Below are 21,328 nucleotides of genomic sequence, written 5' to 3'. Positions count from 1 at the left end.
CAAGTTTCTTCACTGAGTCCAACCATTATCACCAGCTCTGTGTTATGGGGTGGTATAAAGAGAGATAGCCCCAATCTTGGCCTAAAAATAAGTAATGGAGACAAGAGTTAAAACAAGGAAATAGTTCAAGAACCATCTAGAAGTAAATTTTAAATCAAATGTTATGTAGTTTAAATTAGATAATAAGGGGTTTTTTTTGTTTTATTTTGTTTTTGAGTTCAGAGAATAGGAAAAGAGTAGTGTGAGCTGAAGACATCAGGAAAAATTTCCCCAAGATTTTTGAAGGCCTTCTATTTATTCCCCATTTCCCTACCATTATCCCTAAATAAAAACATAAACATAATCATATTTCCTTATGGAGAGTTAGTTGACCCCAAATTCAGCATTAGTAAACTAATGGTAACTGCTCAGCATCTAAGAATTTAGCAAACATTACATTTCTACAATATACAAATCTATAGGCTTATTATTTCATTAATATAGAGATCTCTAAGCAAGAAAATCCATCAATATAAATTAGAATCTATCTATAATATAGTTTTAGAAAACTTCCCAGGGCATTATGAAGATAAGTTACTTATTGCCCAGATAAGTGACCAGTCACCTGGTCAAGGCATGTCAGGCAGAATCTGAACACAGATTCAGCCATTCTTCTATTTCACCACTTTATCTCTCAAGGAGTGGACAAATAAACACAAAATCAGGCATTTGCTTCTATTGAGGTTTGGTTGTTGTCTTTTGTATGTGAAAAGGAAGAAAATGACATTACTATGTTAGGGTCAATGTACAGTAAATACATCCAACTGTGGCTGATGAGACCAGTACAAGCTCAGGTTTTATCACAGGTCAGACATAGTCTTGTTTGATGAAGGATTGCATGTATGAAGATTTTCTTAAAAGTTAATTTTTGGAAGGAGGGAAAAAGGAAATTTTGGGGATTTGGAAGGATGACATGGAATAAATATGAAAGTATTTGCAAAGGAGTTAGCGCAGTGCCTAGTAAACAGTTAGCATTTAATAAATGCTTTTTTAAAAAGAGTAACTATGTAGCACAGTGGATAAAGGCTGGGCCTGGAATCAGGAAGAACTACATTCAAATCTGGCCTCAGATGATACTTACTAGTTGACCCTAGACAAGTCATTTAGCCCTGTTTACTTCACTTTTCTCATATATAAAATGAGCTAAAGAAGAAAATAGCAAGTCACTCCAGTATTTTTGTCAAGAAAGCCTCAGTGGGGCTCACAGAGAGTCAGAGAAGATATATATATATATATATATATATTTTTTTTTTTAATAAGGAGTAAGTATATACTGAGTAGATGGGGATGTGACTTATGGAAATTCACATGTACAGGAATATGAATGTGTAGTTCAAAGAAAAACTAGTTGTCCAGTTTGTTTGGAATGGAGAATATGTAGAGGAGAATGATTATAAAATAAGGCTAAAATGGTAGGTTGGGCCTTGACTGAGAAGAGTTATGAATTCCAATTTGGATTTCATACTAGGGACAATAGGAAGTTTTCAAGCAGATGAGAGGTACATGGTTGAAGCTGGGTTTTTTTTTAGAAAATTATTTTAGAAGTTGTATGGCAAGTAGACTGCAGAGTAGAGAAATGAGATGCAGTAGAGAAATGAACTCAGGAAACTATTATAATGGTTGAAATAAGATGTTTTGAGTTCTAGAAGTAATATTATGTCCACACAAGTGGAGAGGTGGCAGATTGTTATAGAGAATGAGCAAGACAAGGCAACTGATAAAATTTTGGGAAGGGAGAAGTAGTGAGGTGTGTAAAGAGTCAAGGACAATGATAAGACAACAAATGTGGATGACTAGAAGGATGTCTGGAAATAGAAAGTTGGAAGGATGGCTTTCCCAGGAGGAGGATGAGTTTCATTATGGACATGTTTCAAAGAACAGTATGAGATGTGAAAATAACTAATAATAAATTTGAGCTATATTTATAGTTTATTATTTATTTATTTAATTACATATTAAATTAAAATTAAATAAATTGTTTATTTATTGCCTGCATGGAGATGATTAATTGAACCCCAGGAAAAAGAGATCACTGAGAGTGTAGGTCTAGGTACAGTCCTACCACTGATTGATTGATTGGGTAATCAGCCTACTCCTGAGGCAACGATCAGACTTATTTACTAGGTTATAGATGTGTTTCAAGCCCTAGCTTAACTCAGTGAAATAATTATTACTACTAGTAGTGTTAAAAGAAATAGGGATGTTTAACCTGCAGAAGACAAGACTATAATGTGAATTAGATAACAATTAATAGGATTAATGAGAAAGAGAAAAATAGCCATAGGGTGAAAACTCCCCTCCCCCCAAATCATTATTACAAAATGATTGATGAGAGGGGGATTTGGGTGGGTGGGAGAGGAATGCAGCCAGGCATATTTCACCTTAAGATACAGAACCTTTTAACAGATTTGTCCAATAACAGATTTTGCTTTTTGAGTACTAAGTTTTCCATCATTGGAGGATCTTAAGGTCCCTCTCATCTCTTTAACATTCCATGATTCTTTCTAGTTGAACTTTGGTTTTCCTGGCTCATTAGTTGTAGTGAATAACTTATAAGGGGTCTTTTCTCCTCTTTGAATCTACTTCTATCTAGAGGCCAGAAAAAGTAGTGCAATAGAGACTACCCCTCCCAGTTCTTCCAGAACTCTTCAGAATTTCTCCTTAAAGGTTTTTCTACTTGTGATAAGGCTAAAAAGACATAAATAGATAGATAGGTAGTTAGATAGATAGATAGATAGATAGATAAATGAATGAATGAATGAATCTCAGATGAGAAATCTATCCCTTTCTGTTATTCCTGTCCATGTTTATTTTCACTATCCCTTTCTCTCCACCCATGCTATCCTTCTTTTGATTAAGGTCAGCACATTTTGCTGCTCTTAAGAGTAATGAATAAAGTCTTGGATTTGGAATGAAAATGCAACAAAATAATAATCTCAACCATTTTTTAAAAATTTGGGTGAATATGAAAGACAGGGAGTACTGAAGCTTCAAGTCATCTTCTCATAAAATATGAGGGACCATAAGAATGATAAAATGCAGCTTCCTCACTCTTAAGGAAAGTGAGGCCCCCCAAAATTCAAGAAATTTGCCCCAAGTTAATCAGTAGATTAGTAGTAGAGGTAGTACTTGCAACTAGATCTTCTGGACAAGGCTTATGCAAGATTTACCAGAAGGCAGTATTGATAATTTACAACTTTTTGAACAGTCTTTGTAGTTAAGTGCCTAAATACTCTAATTGTGTTTTGTTGTGGTTGTTATTATTTAAACCAGATCTGATATCTCGCTGATATGGAGATCTTCCAAACAGAAAACTCTCTCTATTAAGGTAAATAAGATCCTTATCTGCAACTTAGAGTATTAAAAATTGCTTGGGGCACTAAAAAGATAAAAGACAATTAAGCAGGAGCATCAAATCCATATGTACCAGAGACTCTAGGATCAGACTTCAATCCACTGTATCACCCAGCCTCTCTGGAAGCAGACCCACAAAACACAAAGCACAGTCCCACAGTCCCTGTCCTTTTTAAAACATTTACTTCTGAGGGTTACAACATGTTCAAAGTAGTTGGGGGCTACTTGATACATGCCAAGGATGTCATTGAGAGCTGCTCATCATAGGAGCAGAGATTTAAAGTTGGAAGGAACTTAGAAAACATCTGGAGTAAGCCCTTCATTTTCTAAATGGGAAAAGTGAGATATAGAAGGTTAAGCAATGGTCCAACCATCTAAAGGTCGGGAGTAGTAGAAGCAAGATTGCAACCTAACTCCCCAGACTTTTTTTTTTTTTTTGATAGTACAACTATGCAAAGATCTGTACAGGTTTTGAATATGAATTTTCAGTTTCTTAAGAAATAAAATTAAACTGAACCAATCAGCAACTAATGAAAAGTGTCAACATTGAAAAATGAGATCTATGAGACAACTCTAATTTAGTAGTTGAGTTAAAGCATTAGAATTCAGCCTCCCTGCCAAAAGAAAGAAAATGAGAGAGAGAGAGAGAGAGAGAGAGAGAGAGAGAGAGAGAGAGAGAGAGAGAGAGAGAGAGAGAGGACAAAGAAAGAGAAAGAAAGGAGTAGTGTATTTTAAAAAGTAAAAATATTTGTATTTATTTTATTTTTAATTTATGGAATAAAACAAGCATAATACATTAAAAAAGATAAAACTGCAAATCTAGTATGTACAAATTGCTATTCCTTTTAAATAGACAGCAAATTCATCATGTAAATTTCTTTTTTTCTTTCTTTTAAACCCTAACACGAGCCATCCCCCCAGCCACCATTACACACAAATGGGTGTGCAGATTTTATAAAGCATTTTATAGCAATTATCAGTTATAGGTTTGTAGAATGGCCTGTCAACTGAGGGCAAAGACAGTGTTAAAAGGGATTAGTTGCAAACATGGAATGAAGATGGGTACTGAATGCCATCAGGTGAAATCTGGTTGCCAGGCCAAGATGGTAGAGGCAAAATATTTAACCAATCAATCAAATAAGCATTAAACACCTGCCACATGATGGCATAGCTATGTGCTGGTCCTACAAAGACAAAAATGAAACAGTTCTTGTTCTCTGAATCCTGTAGATAGCAAAACTAGCAATAAAGAGAAGTTATAAAGGATCATGTTTCAGGATAACTAGGAAGGAGAAAGAAGAAGAGGAGGTGGGAAAAGGAGGAGAGAAGAAGGAGGAAGAGAAGAAGGAGAAAGAGAAGGAGAAGGAAGATGGGAGAAAGAAGAACTGAGAAGGAAGACGGGAGAAAGAAGAACAGAGAAGGAAAAAGGGAGAAAGAGAAGAAGAAAGTTGCTGCTAATGGAGTGTGCTGCCTCTTGAGGTAGTAAACTCCCATCTCTTTGTAGTTGTTCAGAGTCTGGACAAGCACCTATCATGGATATTGGAAAGAGGATTTTTGCTGTTATCCAAATAGTATCAGCTTCCAATCCATGGGTGGTTAGAGCCAAACAGAGAAAGCTAGGGACAGGAATCCAACAAAATTTAATTTCAAAGTGAAGGAAACAGCTTGCAAGCAAGAACGTGCCAGATCCCTGCCTCTAGCAAGGGGGAATTCACTTTAGTATGGCCAAATCTCAATACTTACACCAATGGCTCTGCAGTGAGCCTGACAATGAGAGGGAACAGCAATAATGTGACAAGTTTAATTCATAGCAGTGCTATGACCAGAACATGGATGCTTGTCCAAGTTCAGACAAGGCCTGGTACTGATCAAAGCAATACAGTAATTATATGATTTTGCCAAAGGGTGAGATCATCTAGAGGGCGAGTGCAAAGGATTGTTCTGCCAGACTCAAGGCACAGCTTATTTGCTGGGCTTTAACTCTGGAAAACCAGATGTCTCCTAATTCTTGACACTGCCTTGGAGTGGGTTAAATTAGATGAGATGGCTTCTAAGAATCCTTTTATCTCTTAAGAGTCTATGGTTTTATTTTTCTATGTAACTCCATCTCATACCACACACAATAAATACATATAGACACAAATTCTATTCCCAAATACTTTATTTCATAGTAAGCAAATGTGTTTTTGAAGGATGATCTATGAATTCTATGGAAAAGATCCTTAACCTAAACTGTATTTCATGAGTATATATACCGAAACATGATAACTTTCCTTTGCTTCTAGGATTATGGTCAGCTAGGAAATGAATCAGCAATCGGAAAAAAGACCTAAAACCTACCAATTCTGAAAGAACTGCCCTTCATCCTCAGACTCAGATAGTGACAAAGTTAAATCTCTGACTTCTTCTAATGGGTAAAAAAAAAAAAATGTTTGAAGTAAAACAGAATAGATTTACCTTAAGTCCAGAAAGTTAGGGTGGATAAAAAATGAGAGATAGTCTATCTTATATGTTGGAATATGCACTAGACTGGCCAGGAGAGTCCCAGATTTTCATTTTAAGACTCTTGTATAAGATGTAGGAATCTTCTAGACTTTTCCTAGGCTGTTCCTCAGGTTGTAGAAGCACTAGCTATCTAATTGAACATTGAATAGAATTTTACTTGAACATTTCTAGATGTAGGGAACTCATTTCTTCAAAAGATAACTCATTCATTTGTTAAATAACTAATCATTAGGAAATTTTTGCTTAAATTCTACCCTTGGGCTGTATCCAAAAAGAACAGATTTATTTCCTCTCCCAAATGGTCCTTCAGATGTTTGAACATGGTCCTCATATCTCCTCCAGATTAAATGGCATCATAAGATTTAGAATTTGAAGAGACCTTCAAATAAAAACTGTAATCCCTGAGAGTCACATATTGACTTTTAAAACCTCAAACTCACATTATAAATATTACATTATATTTTTATTTATTTTGTTAAACATTTCCCAGTTACATTTTAATCTGGTTGGAACAAACTCAGTAGTTGTGCAGGCCTGAAGTTTATGACAGTGAGTTTGACTCTTCTAATCTATTCCAATTCTCTCATTGTTTTTTTATTTATTTTTAAAATCATTTTGTTGTCCATATATAAATATCACCATCATTCCCTATCTACCTCTACGTCCCACTGATTGAGCTTTCTTTTGTGAAAGAGAAATATAAGCAAAAACAACTCTATAGAATTCATGTCTGACAATAATCCACATAAACAAAAGCTATTTGGAATTCTCAATAATTTTTTAAGAGTCTAAATGGGCTCCTGAGACAAAAATGTTTGAGGAACTTTTGTCCTAGCTAAATCCAAGCTACCTTCTCTCCAAACTAAGCAAAGAAACTGAACTGAAAAATTAAAATATGCAGTAGTTTTTCATAATCTTCCACCTCTCTCTTGTAAAGAGATTTGTGTCCATATAGGTCTCTCACTGCTTTTTCCATTACTTAGGGTTCAACTTCATTTTGGTGATGCTTTTTTCATTTACATTATTATTTTCATTGCATATACATTGTTCTTTGGGTTCTATTTATTTCTCTGCCTCAGTTCATACAAATCTTTCCATATTTCTCTAAATCCTTTATAGTATTCATTTTTTTACTACACAATAGTATTCCATTATGTTCATATCCCATAATTTTTTTCAACTATTTTCCCAATCCTCTCATATTAGAGATGAGGAAACTAAGGTTCAGAGAGGGAAACAATGGCTACACAGGTAATAAGTAGCCAAATAAAGATTTGAACCTAACTGCACTAATTCCAAATACAATGTTCTTTCCCTATATCCCTCACTAAAAGCTCATATTTTCATGGCATTTGCTAGTTCATAAATTATTTTCCTCATAATAACCCATGAGATAATACTACAAATATTATTAGTACCATATTATGGATAGATAAACTAAAGTTCAAAGAAGTGAAGGGATTTACTTAGGGTTTAAAAACTAGTTAGTGTTGAATCAAGATTTCACTCTGGATCCTCATGCTCCTGGTCCAATCATTAGTCTTTCTACCATACTGTGCACTAAGGAAAAGCAAGCCAAACATAGCCTCATCATGATATAGATTAGCCCAAATTGAAATAAATCAAATCAATTTGGTAGGGCTAGTCAATGCAATTATTGTTTTCCATGCACTAAAATATCATAATTCAATTAAATTCTTTTACTTACTTTTTTTTTTTTGCAAATCTAATGTCTAGTTTAATAGAAGACAACTGAATTACCATAACTGTTTTCATAATTCAATCTATTCCAATACATTGTATTGGTTCAAGCATTTGAAGAAAATCTAAGCTCTCACAAATATATAGTTGAAATAAAGAAAATGATTTTAATACAAAAATAACATCTTAGTATTTTGATGCACATAGTTTTGACCTTGCATTTCCCTGTTTAGGGACCTATAGAAACCTGAGGATTGTACTTTGAGAACTGCTGGACTAGGAAGCTCAACTCATGTGCCTTGGGCTCCCTCTAAAGCAGCAATGAGTTATCTTTTGACTTGGCGGGGGGGCAACAGATCCCACAGAGATGCTCTTTATCTACCCAATTTCCAAATTCAAACTGTGGTTCAAAATTTATCAATATCATTTCTACCTATTGAAGTTCAATGTTCAGCAGATCTTAAGAACTGGTGTGCCTTTTATTTCTTAATAAATCCAAAACAATAAATTTGTCCCTTTAAATAGAAGGCATCCTCAGTATCTTACAAATGATACCTCGAAGACATGGTTTTGAGCCTACTTCCCACTCTAGGCATTATTCTCAGGATACATTCTAGCTATTCCATGAGACTTAGTGTGATACCCAGAATTGGATACAGTATTCTCAGTGTGGTTGGACCATATATATATATTTGGGTAGAGAAGATGCATACACAGGAAATCATTATTAATGCAGGTAACAAAAAGGGGGGAGGGAGATAATTAAAACAATACAAAGATAGCTCTTCACAATCTACAGAGTTTTCCTCCCTATACAATGTGGGGTAGACAGTGTAAATGTTATTATACCCATTTTTCAGATGAGCAAACTGATGCTCAAAAATAGGCTGTCACCTACCAAGGTCACAAAGCCAAGTATTAAAGCCTGAACTCAATACCCAGATCTTTTAGTCAAGCTTTCTTTCCATTAGACTACACTATTTCTCAAGAAAACCAGAGAAGAGAGAGGTCACTGTGGGCAAAAGAAAATAACAATCGATTTTTATTTAGACCTTTTTCTAGGGAGCCAAGTATTATCCCTTCTCATTAGGAAGGAAATTACTTCCTTCCTAAGTATCAGGGCCAAGATTGCAAAGCAAATTCTTTGGAGCTTAAGCAAGACACTGAGGCTCTCTAGATCTCTATGTCCCCACATGTGAAAAGGAAAGCCTATCTCTAAGGTCCCTTCCAGCTCTATCATTCTATTTTAGAGCCTTCTCCTCCCTCTTAAGTAGGTAATGTCAGAAGTGATCTCCATCTCTCTCACTGAAGTTAGGGGCATTGCTTCTTTTACTACACTATGATGCCTCCTAGTGGATAGTAGGAGATTTGACCTGGGACTTAAAGGACAAAAGGAAGAAAGGGAGGGAGGAAGGAAGGGGAAAGAAGAAGAAGGAAGGAAGGAAGGAAGGAAGGAAGGAAGGAAGGAAGGAAGGAAGGAAGGAAGGAAGGAAGGAAGGAAGGAAGGAAGGAAGGAAGGAAGGAAGGAAGGAAAGGAAGGAAGGAAGAAGGAAGGAAGGAAGGAAGGAAGGAGGAAAGGGAAGGGAAGGGAAGGAAAGGGGAGGGAAGGAAGGAAAGGGCAGGGAAAAAGGGAGGGAAGGAAGGGAGGGAGGGAAAGAGGGAAGGGAGGGAGGGAAAGAGGGAAGGGAGGAGGGAGGGAAAGGAGGGAGGGATGGAAACAAGCAAAGGGAAGGGAGGGAGGGATACAAGAATAGTATAAGCAAATATTGAAACAGGGAATTTTTGTTGGGGGGTAATGAAAAGTCGAGATGTAGTGAAAAGGTGTCCCGAGGGAATAAAAGCAAAAAAGTTTGGAATAGTAGGCAGAGACCTTAACTATTAAACCAAGGAGTTTGGGTTTTATCCTATAGGAAGAATGAAATCATGTGTGTGTGTGTGTGTGTGTGTGTGTGTGTGTGTGTATGCACGCCTGTCTATCTCTGTCTCTGTCTTTCTATTTTACTATGTGTCTCTGGATCTATACTTACATGTCTCTCAGTATCTTTCTGTGTCTGCCTTTCTCTCTCTCCCTCCCTTTCTCTCTCTCTCCCTGTCTCTCTCCATCTCTCTCTCTCTCTCTGTCTCTCTGTCTCTCTCTTCCCCCTCCCCCAGCCATGTGAGTTTCTCTCTGTGATGTGTCTCTGTCTCCCTGTCTCTATTTCTCTCTGTCTCTCTGTCTCTCTGTCTCTCTGTCTCTCTCTCTCTCTCTCTCTCTGTCTCTTTCTCTCTTCCTCCTCCCCCAGCCATGTGAGTTTCTCTCTGTGATGTGTCTCTGTCTCCCTGTCTCTATTTCTCTCTGTCTCTCTCTGTGTCTTTTTCTTTCTTTGTCTCTATTCCTCTATCCTTTTGAACTTCTCTGTGTGTCTTTGTCTCTATGTGTATGAGTCTCTGATTATCTCTGTCTCTATTTGTCTCTGTGTCTCTTTACCTCTTTGTCTTTCCCTTTCTCTTTGTGTCTTTGTCTCTGTATTTCTCTATCTCTCTTCCTTTTTTCTCCCCTCCTTTTTTCTCCTTTCTGTCTTTGTCCCCCCACCCCCACCCCACCTTTGTTATTCCCGTCTCTATCTAACCAGCCACAATTTGGCATCCAAATTTATCTTCTTGTGCTGCAGGGATGAAGGAAGCGGAGCTGACACCAGAAACCCTCCGGGAGCAACCAAAGCATCCTCAAGGAGTAGGTGAAAAAGCAAGAAAGTATAGGCATTGCACCTCACACCCTGTGCCAGCTTGGATAAGTCCCTGATCCCCTCTGGACCACTGTTTCCCCACCTGTAAAATGAAGGGGCTCTATTGTATGATCTCTCAAGTCTCTTCTAAATCTATCATTGGATAGAGTTCTTGTCTATCTATCTTCTGGCTCTGTCTACTCCTTCCTTGACCTCGAACTTCTGTCTTCTTCCTTCCTGCTTCCCATTCTGTCTAGAACAACACAATCTGTTTTGGAAGTTTTTCTGTTCATGCTGCACTGATGAAGACCCTAAGAAGTCTGTCAGCAGTCCTCCCCCAGAAATGAAACCACCAAAATCAGGTAGGTGGAAAAAGCAAGCAGTGCTATGCTATCTTGGAACAAGCCGCTAAATCTTGCTGGATTCCTATTTCCCTACTTCTTAAAGGGCTCGAATGAATTTTTTGCTATTGTTTAATTGTTTCAGTCAAGTTTTACTCTTTGTATAGCATTTTCTTGGCAGAGATAATTGACTTCTTCAATTCTCCAATTCATTATACAGATGAGGAAACTGAGGCAAAGTGGATTGAGTGAATTGTTCAGGGTCACCCAATCTGAGTCTGAGTCTAGATTTGAACCCAGGAACATGAGTCATCCTGATTCCAAGTCTGGTGCTTTATCAACCACTCTACCTGGCTGCTCTGAACTGAATTAAGTAGTTTCTAATTAGATGATCTATAATTTAGGTGCTACTAGAGAGTGCTAGACTTGGAGTTAGGAAGATTTGGGTGCAAATACTGCATTGGATAATTTTTAGCTATGTAACCTTGAGAACTTAACACTTAAACTCTCCCTTGTCCTCAGTCTCCTTATCTGTAAAATAGAGGAAGTAATAGCATCAGTCTCACAGGGTTGTAAAGTCATGCTCAAACCATATGTAAAGTGCTTCACAAATCTTAAAATACTATATAAAACCTATCATCATGATTTTTATTATCTCTAGATGAGGGTTTATTTTAAGCGATCTCTAAATTTTCTCTAGTTTTTACAATCTATGATTTACCAACTCATTGTGTGACTTTGAGAAGGTCATTGCTTTTTTTCTGGGACTGAGCTTCCCCATCTACAAAATTAAAAGCTGAACTGAATGACCTCTAGAGGCTCTTCTAGCTTCTATGATACTTTTGGAAGTAAGTCCTTCAAATATCAAGGGGGGCCTCTTCTCTGTTTTCTGAAAGTTTTTTTCTCCTCCTATTTTTAGAGCCTCAGATAAAGCTCTGTATCAATTACATTAATAATTACTGAAAGTTTATTTCTACTTAGGTTTTAAGGTTTATAAAAATCCTTCCCTGAAAGAACCCTGTGCAGATAAGCTTATCATCATGCCCATTTTACAGATGAGAAAATTATAGTTTAAGAGAAGATAGAGATATGATGGAGAGGAGAAAGCACCAGATTCAGGAATCAGCAGATGTGTGTTCATATTCTGGTTCTGCAACAAACCACCTGTGTGACCTTGAAAGGAGAAGGGTCAAGGCCTAAGTTTCCTCTCTATAGGATCATGGATCTAGAGAGCTGGAAGAGGCCTTAGGAGTTTTCTGATTTAATTCCCCCATGAGGCGAAGGTAAATGCAAATTAGAGATGAAGAAACTCAAGCCAAAAGAGAGTTTAAGGGATCTTCTCAACATCATACTTAAAGTGGAACTCGGATCTGCATCCTTTCCACTGGATACTGCTGTTGAAATTTCTAAGATCTTTTCTGATTCCCCTATTTGATGAAACTAGAGACTAGGGGAGATTCTGTGGGATTTCTGCCATCGCACAAATATTAAGTTCTCAATCATAGACCAAAGACTGCAAAGGAGCTCAGAGAACATTCAGGCCTACTCCTCTCCTACCAATTCCATTTTGCAGATGAGGAATTTGAGAGCCCCAAAAGTTCAATTCTCACCTGGCCCAGGGTCACAAAGGCAATTAGCATCAAATGTGAGTTCTCTGACATCAGAGCCAGTGTTCTTTCAACTTTATCATACCACTCTCATGGTGTCACAATTAGATCCCAAATCCTGTTCTCTTAACTTCTAAGTCCAATAATTTTCTCAAGTTCTCTGTTTCTCAAGACCAGGTTCATGCAGAAGAATTCACTTAAATGGGATACTCCCCATTCCTTCCTGATAATTGTTTTTGGGTTTTTTATTTACTTTTTTATTTATTTGTTATTTGTTTGTTTATTTGTTTTAGACAGGACCTTTGTTTTCACTAAGGGCAGTTAGGTGATACATTGGGATAGAGTGCTAGGCTGGAGTCAGGAAGACTCATCTTCCTGAGTTCAAATATAACCTCACACTTACTAACTCGGTGACCCTAGGCAAGTCACTTAACTCTGCTTCCATTTCCTCATCTGTAAAATGAACTAGAAAGGGAATGTCAAACCACTTTATTATCTTTGCCAAGAAAACCCTAAATGGGTCACAAAGAGTCAGACATGGCTGAAATGACTGAATAACAACAATTTATTTCACTGGTACTCCCAGTATGGATACTCCTGCCTATGAAGACCAGCTCCACAACTAGCCTCAGAGATATGGCTAGGCTATTAGGAATTTCAACGATCTGACTAGGATCACACAATCAATATACTTCAGAGTATATATTGTCCTTAAACCTGGTCTTTTTAACTGTCAAAGCCAATCTATACACACTAGACCCCACTAACTCTTATTTGTTATGTCATGTATACCTTATAATCCCATTTACTTTTCTATAAGATTCAAATTCGACCCTCTCTTCTTATCCCACTCTGAATGGCAGGCAATGCAGTTTAGTAGAAAAGGGACCCTCCCTGGCCTCTGCCTATACACCTTTATTTCATTGTTAATCAAGCAGGTAAAAATCTCTTGTGCAGCATCTTCTATGTGCCAGCTTCTATGCTAAATATGGGGGATTCAAAAAAAGGCAAAAGATAGGCCATTCCCTCAAGAAGCTCACAATCTAATGGGGGAGACAAGCAAACAAATAGGTACAAACAAACTCTATAGAGGATAAAATTATGGGTAGTATAGCACAAGGATGTGATTCCAAACTGCAATCAATTGCCTTCACCCCAACCAATTCTCCCCCCATTGCCCCAGACAAGGAGTAAAGGGCCCAATTGAACTATTGCCTCTCACTTCCTAATTTCCCTGTTTCTCTTTATATGAAATATCCTATAGGGCAGGGATACTTGGATGGGGAAAAATACATTTTTATTTCAACATAATTGTTTTTTGCAATCCTATTTATTTTATATATTTAAAAACATTTTTTCTGAGAAAAAAAAATCTATAAGCTTTGTCAGGCTGCCAAAGAAGGCCATCTTACACACACACACACACACACACACACACACACACACACTGAGAAATCCTAGCCTAGAAGAGACAACTGACATGGTTTCATTTCTCTCTTTGTTAACTCTACCTATCTGGCAGGTAGCAACTTAACAGATGCTTGTCAATGGCTCAGCTGGTCTTAGACATCACCTTCCCATCAGTCACCACAGATCATAACCTCAGATTCGCACTCAAATGGTCCATCTCCCTCACCTGTGATATACAATTCTGCCAAGTCTGGTCAATTTATTTCTACCACAACTCTTACATCTTTCTCCTCCCCAATCACATAGCTACTAACCTAATTCACACCTTTCTCTTAGACTAAAGCAATAGATTATTTTTTTTAGGTAATCGAGGTTAAATGACTTGCCCAAGATCCTACAGCTGGTGTCTGAGGCCAAATTTAAACTCAGATCCTCCTGATTCCAGTATTCACTAGCTGCCTCTTAAAACAATAGCTTTCTAATTGATCTCCTTGCAGCCAATCTCTCCCCTCTTCATCTTCCACCTAGCTGTCAAGTTGATATCCTTAAAACATAAATCTGACTGTGTTATGCTCCTGTTCAAGAAGTCAAGGTTCCCCATGGCCTCTAGAATAAAATTTATAGATTCCTCAGTTTGCTATTTAAATCTCTTCACTAGCTAGCTCCAACAATTTTTTCCAAATGTATTTCAGATCTGTTCTCATCACCACACATCCAAGGTTACAACCAAACTTATCTACTTAGTGGAGATCACATACAGGACAATCCATATCCCATTTCCTCTCTCCATGCCTTTGTAAAAGCTGTCCTCCATGTTTGGAATGCTTTCAGTTCTTGCCTTCACCTCTTGCAATCCTTAATTCTAATCAAGTCTCACCTCCTAAATAAAAGTGATCCTCCTGAGTGTTAGACTTCCCCCACACCATCACTTTGTACATAGAGTCTGAAAGTGCACTAAGACTTTTGGGATGCCCGGTATTTTGTATTTTTTGTGTGTATTTTCCCTTTCATACCTATATACCACTACCAGTAGATATGTAAGTTCTTTGAGGGCAAAAACTGTTTTCGGATTCTTCTTTGTACTTTAAGCATCTAGTTTAGTATAGTACTACAGTACACATTTGGTGTTTAATAAATGCTTTTGAATCCAACTTGATGTGCCCCTTCTCTGTGGCAAGTTTAGCTTTGCTCCTTCTGGCCCCACAATGAAAAAAAAAATGTTTCCTACTTCCTGTGTCCTACTTCCCTGTGGCCCTTCTAAACTAATAAGTCTGTGAAAGTCCCCTGACAAGATATCAGTGGGAACTTGAACCAAATGATTCTGCCAGGAAAAAGTGTGTTCAATTCAGTCATCTACCCTTCAAAGTCTGTGGAGGATTGAGATGCTTCCATGGAAAATAAAGAGTTAGTGAACTGCTGCCCAGCCAGCTTGAATTATTTAGTTGCTGGAACGTGGGTGAGTATTACATGGAAACTAAAGCCAGGTCTCTCCAGGTAACTTCAGCTCCATAGCCTAGACTCAGCTCTGCTTAATTCTCAGATCATTTCTCCATTGTGTCCTTATTCACTCTTGGTCTTGGGAGCCCAGAGCCTTAATTCTAACTATAGCTGTATTTATAACACACTTTAAGATTTCCAAATTGTTTTACAAATATTACCTTATTTGATACTACCAGCAGCCCTGGGAGATAGATAGTATTATTATTATTATTCCTATTTTATAGTTGAGAAAACTAAAACTAAGGTTAAGTGACTTGCACAGCTCTTAAGTGTATGAAACTAGATTTGAACTCTGGTCTTTCTACTTGCAGCTCAAATGCTCTTAATCATCACATCACCTAATACCCTGTTTTTAGAGCAGAGGGGAATTCTAATATATAATGGTAGAAGTGCAGAATTCCCATTTAGATCCTGCTTTATGGTTCATAAGGCCTTCGTGAAACAATGACTTAGTATTATTACTTCCTTTTTACCAGTGATGAAAATGACTCCCAGAGAGATTAAACTATCTGAACTATATCATTGTTCAAGAACACAATTGCAGGAGTTTCCTGTTAGCCTCTATAATTTCCTTCCTTCCTCAGTTCATGAGCACCAGTAAGTAGGATAGGGGATAGGAACTGAATCTGTGATTTCATCTATGTTAGAAACTCTCAGATGAGGAAATTCCCTCTACCAGTTCACATCTGCACTTTCTCATCTAAGAGAGCTGTCTGGAGCTCAAAAGAATTTAAGTGATTTGCCCAGGATCACACAGCCAATAAGAGAAGCAAGGCTTGAAGTCAGTGCTTGATTTCAAAGCTAGCTCTGTAGCCATTGTTGCACCATCCTTCTGGCACTTTTAGTAGTAGAGGGTCAAAAAGCTTGATCCAACTCAAAACCCCGTGAGCAAGTATATCACCATATTAATAACATGGAACATGAATGAATATTAAGAATGAGAATCCCGAGGTGACAAGTTGAGACATCTAAGTGGTACAATGCATAGGGCACTGGGTCTGGAAGCAGGAAAACCTAAGTTCAAATCCAGCCCCAGCTACTTACTAACTTTGTAGCTTTGGACAAGTCATTTATTTCTTCCTGCCTTAGTTTACTCATTTGTAAAATGGGGATAATGACAGCACATTTCACAGAGTTGTGAGGATCAAGTGAGATGTTTGCAAGGTAGCTAGTATAACTTCTAGCATATAGTAAACATTTCCCAAATGCTTATTCCCTTCCTCATCAAAGTTTATTCAGTGTAATGTGTTTAATAGAAAAAGGATAGAGATAATATATTTCAGAAAGGTTGTTATAAAAATGGTTTCCTAATTTTTTTATGTTTAATCATCTAAAGGATTATGGTTCAGTGCAGGTAGCTGGAAAATTCATTTCTTTTAGAACTGTTTGAGATGCTCTGGAATATATATATGCGTGTGTGAATAGATTATTTATTTAAATCTTGTATATATATTTTTTTTTCCTCTGAGCCTATGATTTCACAGTAATTTCAGTTAGTTTTGACATACAAAGCATGGCAGAAACTTGTTTTATTACCCTCCTGATTCCCATTCTACATTCAACTTAAAAATGCATATAATTAGTTTCTTGTGCTCATGAGGCTTGTGGCCAAATGGCAGAGATGGGATGTGGAACCAGGGAACGAAAATAGATGGAGGAAGAGAGAAGGAAAGATATAAATGGAAAGGTGTTAATAGAGGGTAACTATGTCAATCACATCCACTATAGGAGCTAAGGTGATTTCTCTCAAACCCTCAATCCAAACTAAAATCTCTTTTCCTTGATAGTCTCCTAAATACAATGAGTTTTCCTTTGTATACAATGGAAATGATTTAATTCTAAACAGTGTTTTACATACAAAGCACTGTGAAAAATCTAAAATATTTGTGCGAGATATCACTAGTGACATTATATTAATGGTTATTACTACTATTATTTTTGAGTCATAAAGTAAAATTTATAAATAAATTAGAGGCAGTGTTATAACAGAGAGCCAGTCTCAGAGTCAGGAAGATCTGGTCAAGTTTCAATATAGCATAAATGCTTTTCAGATGACTGATTACTTACATATCCAGGACTTGGGGGCCTTAACGTTTCCATGTTCCTAAAGAAATTCTGTGACTTGAAGCTCCAGAGATATTGTCAATGTATATTAAAAACAGGGTTCCTTACCTGAAATTCCATTATCAATTAAATCACAGGTTTAGGGCAGTGTCTCAAAAGTCTTAATATAAACTCAAGAATGAACTAATATTTTTGGGACACCCTTGCATGTATATGTGTATGTAGTTATTATTGGCAGGCAATAATGATGGGTATTCCAATAATAATTTTAAAGTTTATGGCACTTTTTATTAGACAAAATACTTTGTAAACATTTTTCTCACTCAACCTTCCCAGCATTATGATATAGTGGAAAGGAATCAGATGATGTGGATTCAAATGTGGTCATTGCCACTTCCAATCAGTAAGGCCAGCAAATAAAATGAACTTTCAAGTTAGAAGATCTAGGTCCATAGTGGCCCTGTAATGTTTACTACAGGACAACTTCAGGCAAATCAATTAAGTTCCCCATCATGACCTCCAAAATCCCTTCCAACTCAAATCTATGAGCTCAGTCATTTAACCTCCTTGGGCTTCAATTTTCTCAACTATAAATAGTAAGGTGAACTAGTTGGCCTCTAAATTCCAACTCTAGATTTATGATTCTATGAATAATACTGCTAAATAAATACTGTAGATATTATCTCCTTTTTACAGAGAAGGAAACGAGGTTTGGTGAACTTAGGTAAATTATCCCTGATCACATAAGTGATCAAAACAGAATTTAAATCTTCCTAGTCCCCATTCTATATTTTGTCAACTTCATTTATATGGATTGTAACCCCAAGATTATAAATGCTAGCAAACTGTTAAGCACCACTAGGCAGTTAATTTATATATATATAAAGACAAGGGGAAAAGAACCCTAAAGGGAAAAGGGGAAGGAAAATCAACTTTCCAATAATTTTTGTTTTAATCTGTTTTGGTCCAGATGCCTAAATTCATGAGAATTGGAAACTACCAACATGGGAAATCCCTCAAACAATGCAGCTCAACAACCATTCTGTAATTTAATCTCAGAGAACTACATAGAGAAATTAAATAATTTGTCCATGCTCACAGAGCTAGTATGTGTGAACTCAAGTGTTCCTGAATCCCAAATCAGTCTTCATTTGCTAAATTATTGCTACTTCTATATAATCATCCTTCTTATATGAGTTTTCAAGATGTTGTTTGATGCTGGACTGTATTTCAAAAGTATACAATTGATCAACAAGCATTTATTAAGCATTTATGTGCAAAGCACTGGACTAAGCCCTAGGGACACAAAGAAAAGCACAAACAGCCCCAATCCTTAGTTTAAATAAAAAGATTATTTTTAATAAAAAAAAATTTATGTAAAGATATCTATATATGTATATATATGATATTTACAAAATAGGTAGAAGATAAACAATTGGAAAGGCTTTAGAAAGTTGAATCTTGAAGGAAGCCTTGGGATTCCAAGAGAGCGAAGGAAGAAGGGAATGTTTTAGACATGGCAGACAACCAATACAAAAGCAGAAATGAGAGACATCAGAAACAGAGGGAAGCAGGCCGTGTAGCTAAGTCATGACATGCATGATGGGAGAGGTAGAAAGGGACACTTTGTGTAGAGTTTAAAATATTATATGGAGAACTTTATATTATATCCCAGAAGTAAAAGGAAACCAGTGGAGTTTATTGAATAGGGAAGTAACATATGTGGTTAGATCCATACTTTAGGAAAATTATTTTAGCAACCATGTGGTGGGTGCGTGAAAGTAGGGTGAAACTAGTCAAGGACAATTATGAAGTGACTTCAATAATCCAGATGGGAAGTGATAAAGGCCTGAACTGGCATGATGATTGTGAGAGGAAAGAAGGTGAAATAAATAAGAGACGTTGTGAAAGGAGAAATGATATTTGGTAATGAGGTAGATGTGTGGGGTGAATGAAAGAAGTCAAGGATGACGCTGTCATTGCAAACCTGGCCAATACCTTCAACTGTAATAGGGAAGTTCAGAAGAGAGAAAAACTTGGGAATAAGAGAAGGAATCTGTTTTTGGAAGTGATGAGTATGACATATTTAAAAATCCTCCACTGAATTCAGGTCTGTTAACTGGATACATAAAGGTCAGGCATAGAAGTTAGGAAGCACATGCATAGAAATCAGGGACAGCACACTATGGCTTTAACTCAGAATTCTATCATTTATTTGCTATGTGACCCTAGACAGATCAATTTCTCTCTCTCTGGTGATTTCTTCCTATGCAAAAAGAATTTGGACTAGATGATCTCAAATGATTTTTTCAATGCTGACAATCTATGATTCTATGATTTATTATCACTATTTTTTTTAATCACTTTTCCTCCCTGGGACTATACTTCCATATATAAAACAAAGGGGCTGAAGTACATAGTTTCTAGGATCACTTCCAGATTAAACATTTCAATCTGGGGACCCTTTGGAGACAATCTTTCCTCCAAATGGTGACTGTCACAGGAAGAGGGGGAGGAACGATTTTAAGCACTGCAGCAGGTTGGTTGAGGTAGGAGTGGTATTTTGTGGTCTGAGGGAAGAAGGTTTAGGACACTCCTTTAATCCCATCACAAAGAAAATGACTAATTAATCACTTGGTATAGTTTCCTCATCTATAAAATGAGGAGAATGAACTAAGTGATCTCAACAAATATGCATTCCAATAAAGTCTCAACTTTTATAGGATCATCCCTAAATGTTGATAGCAGAAGCAGGCAATTCAGTTAATCTAAGAGATTAATTTTCTTTGGTGACCAATTAGAGAATTCCATGTGAAGGAGCATTTCTTTTCTCTAAGTAATCCCAGAAGTAGAGCATTGACAGCACCAGAACAGTGATAGCCACAACCTCTTCTGATGGATTACAAAGCAGAAAAACCTAAATATAATAGCACTATACAGATCTAATTTGTTTCTCATAACAACCCTAGCAGATAGGTGTTATTGTTATGCCCAATATAGAGATGAGAAAACTGAAGCTGAGAAATGTTTGGTGACTTGCCCAAGATCAAAGATAGCAAGGGTCCAAGGGACTTGAACTAAGATCTTGACTCCCAAATTCCTCTCTTGCCATCAAGAGCAAGTGCTTATTACTCTTCACTCAAATTGAGTTTAGATTATAGGTCTTAGCTTTCCTTTGAGGAGCAAAGGGCATACAAATAATAAGTCAAGAAGGATGCAGGTTTAAGAAGTTCAAGACCAAAAATAAAATCAAGGCACAAGTAAATACAGGAGAAATCTAACACTGAAGCAAAGTAATATAGCTCAAGCATGAACTTCTTAATGGTCTTTCTGTCCAAGCAGAAAGAAAATAAAAGCAAACCCCAGGTAACCCAGACTATAAGCCTGTTATGAGGAAAAAGAAGATAAAAGTGTTTATATTTTATCTGATTGGAAGAGGGAGAGGTAACTAAAGGCAGATTCTCCCACTTGCTTGACTATCTACAATCTCCACTTTAAAACTCTCAAATGCTAATGGAAAAATTATAATTCAATCTGCATTCTGAGTTTATCAGTTCTCTCTGGAAGTGGATAGCATTTTTCATCATGGGTCCTTTGGAATTTTCTTGGATCATTGTCTTGTTCAGAGTAACTAAATCTTACACAGTGGATCATCATAATTGTATTGCCATTACTGTGTGCAATGTTTTCCTGGTTCTGCTCACTATCACAACAACTTTATTTTAGAAGGGATAGAGAGGCAATCAGGATTAAGTGACTTGACCAAAGTCACATAGTCCTCATTTTGTATCAGTTCATGTAAGTATTCCCAGGATTTTTGGAAACCATCTTACTCATCATTTCTTATAGTACAATAGTGTTTCATTCCGTAGAATATTGGAGTTGGGAAAGACTATGTTTAGAATACAGGCTCTGATAAATGGAAGGTGATCATCGAGTGTCCCAACTCTGTCATTTTACAGGCGAAAACTGAAATCTAGTGAGTGATTTGACCTAGATAAGACTCAAAACTAGCATCAGATTTAGGGCTCCTGATTTATCCAGCACTTTCCCCACAGCCTTTCCACTAATCACAGCACTTGTTTTTTTGTTCTTTCAGATG

This window comes from Sarcophilus harrisii, chromosome 2 (genome assembly GCF_902635505.1).
Source record: "Sarcophilus harrisii chromosome 2, mSarHar1.11, whole genome shotgun sequence".
Lineage (NCBI taxonomy): Eukaryota > Metazoa > Chordata > Mammalia > Dasyuromorphia > Dasyuridae > Sarcophilus > Sarcophilus harrisii.
This window is presented reverse-complemented; position numbering follows the sequence as displayed.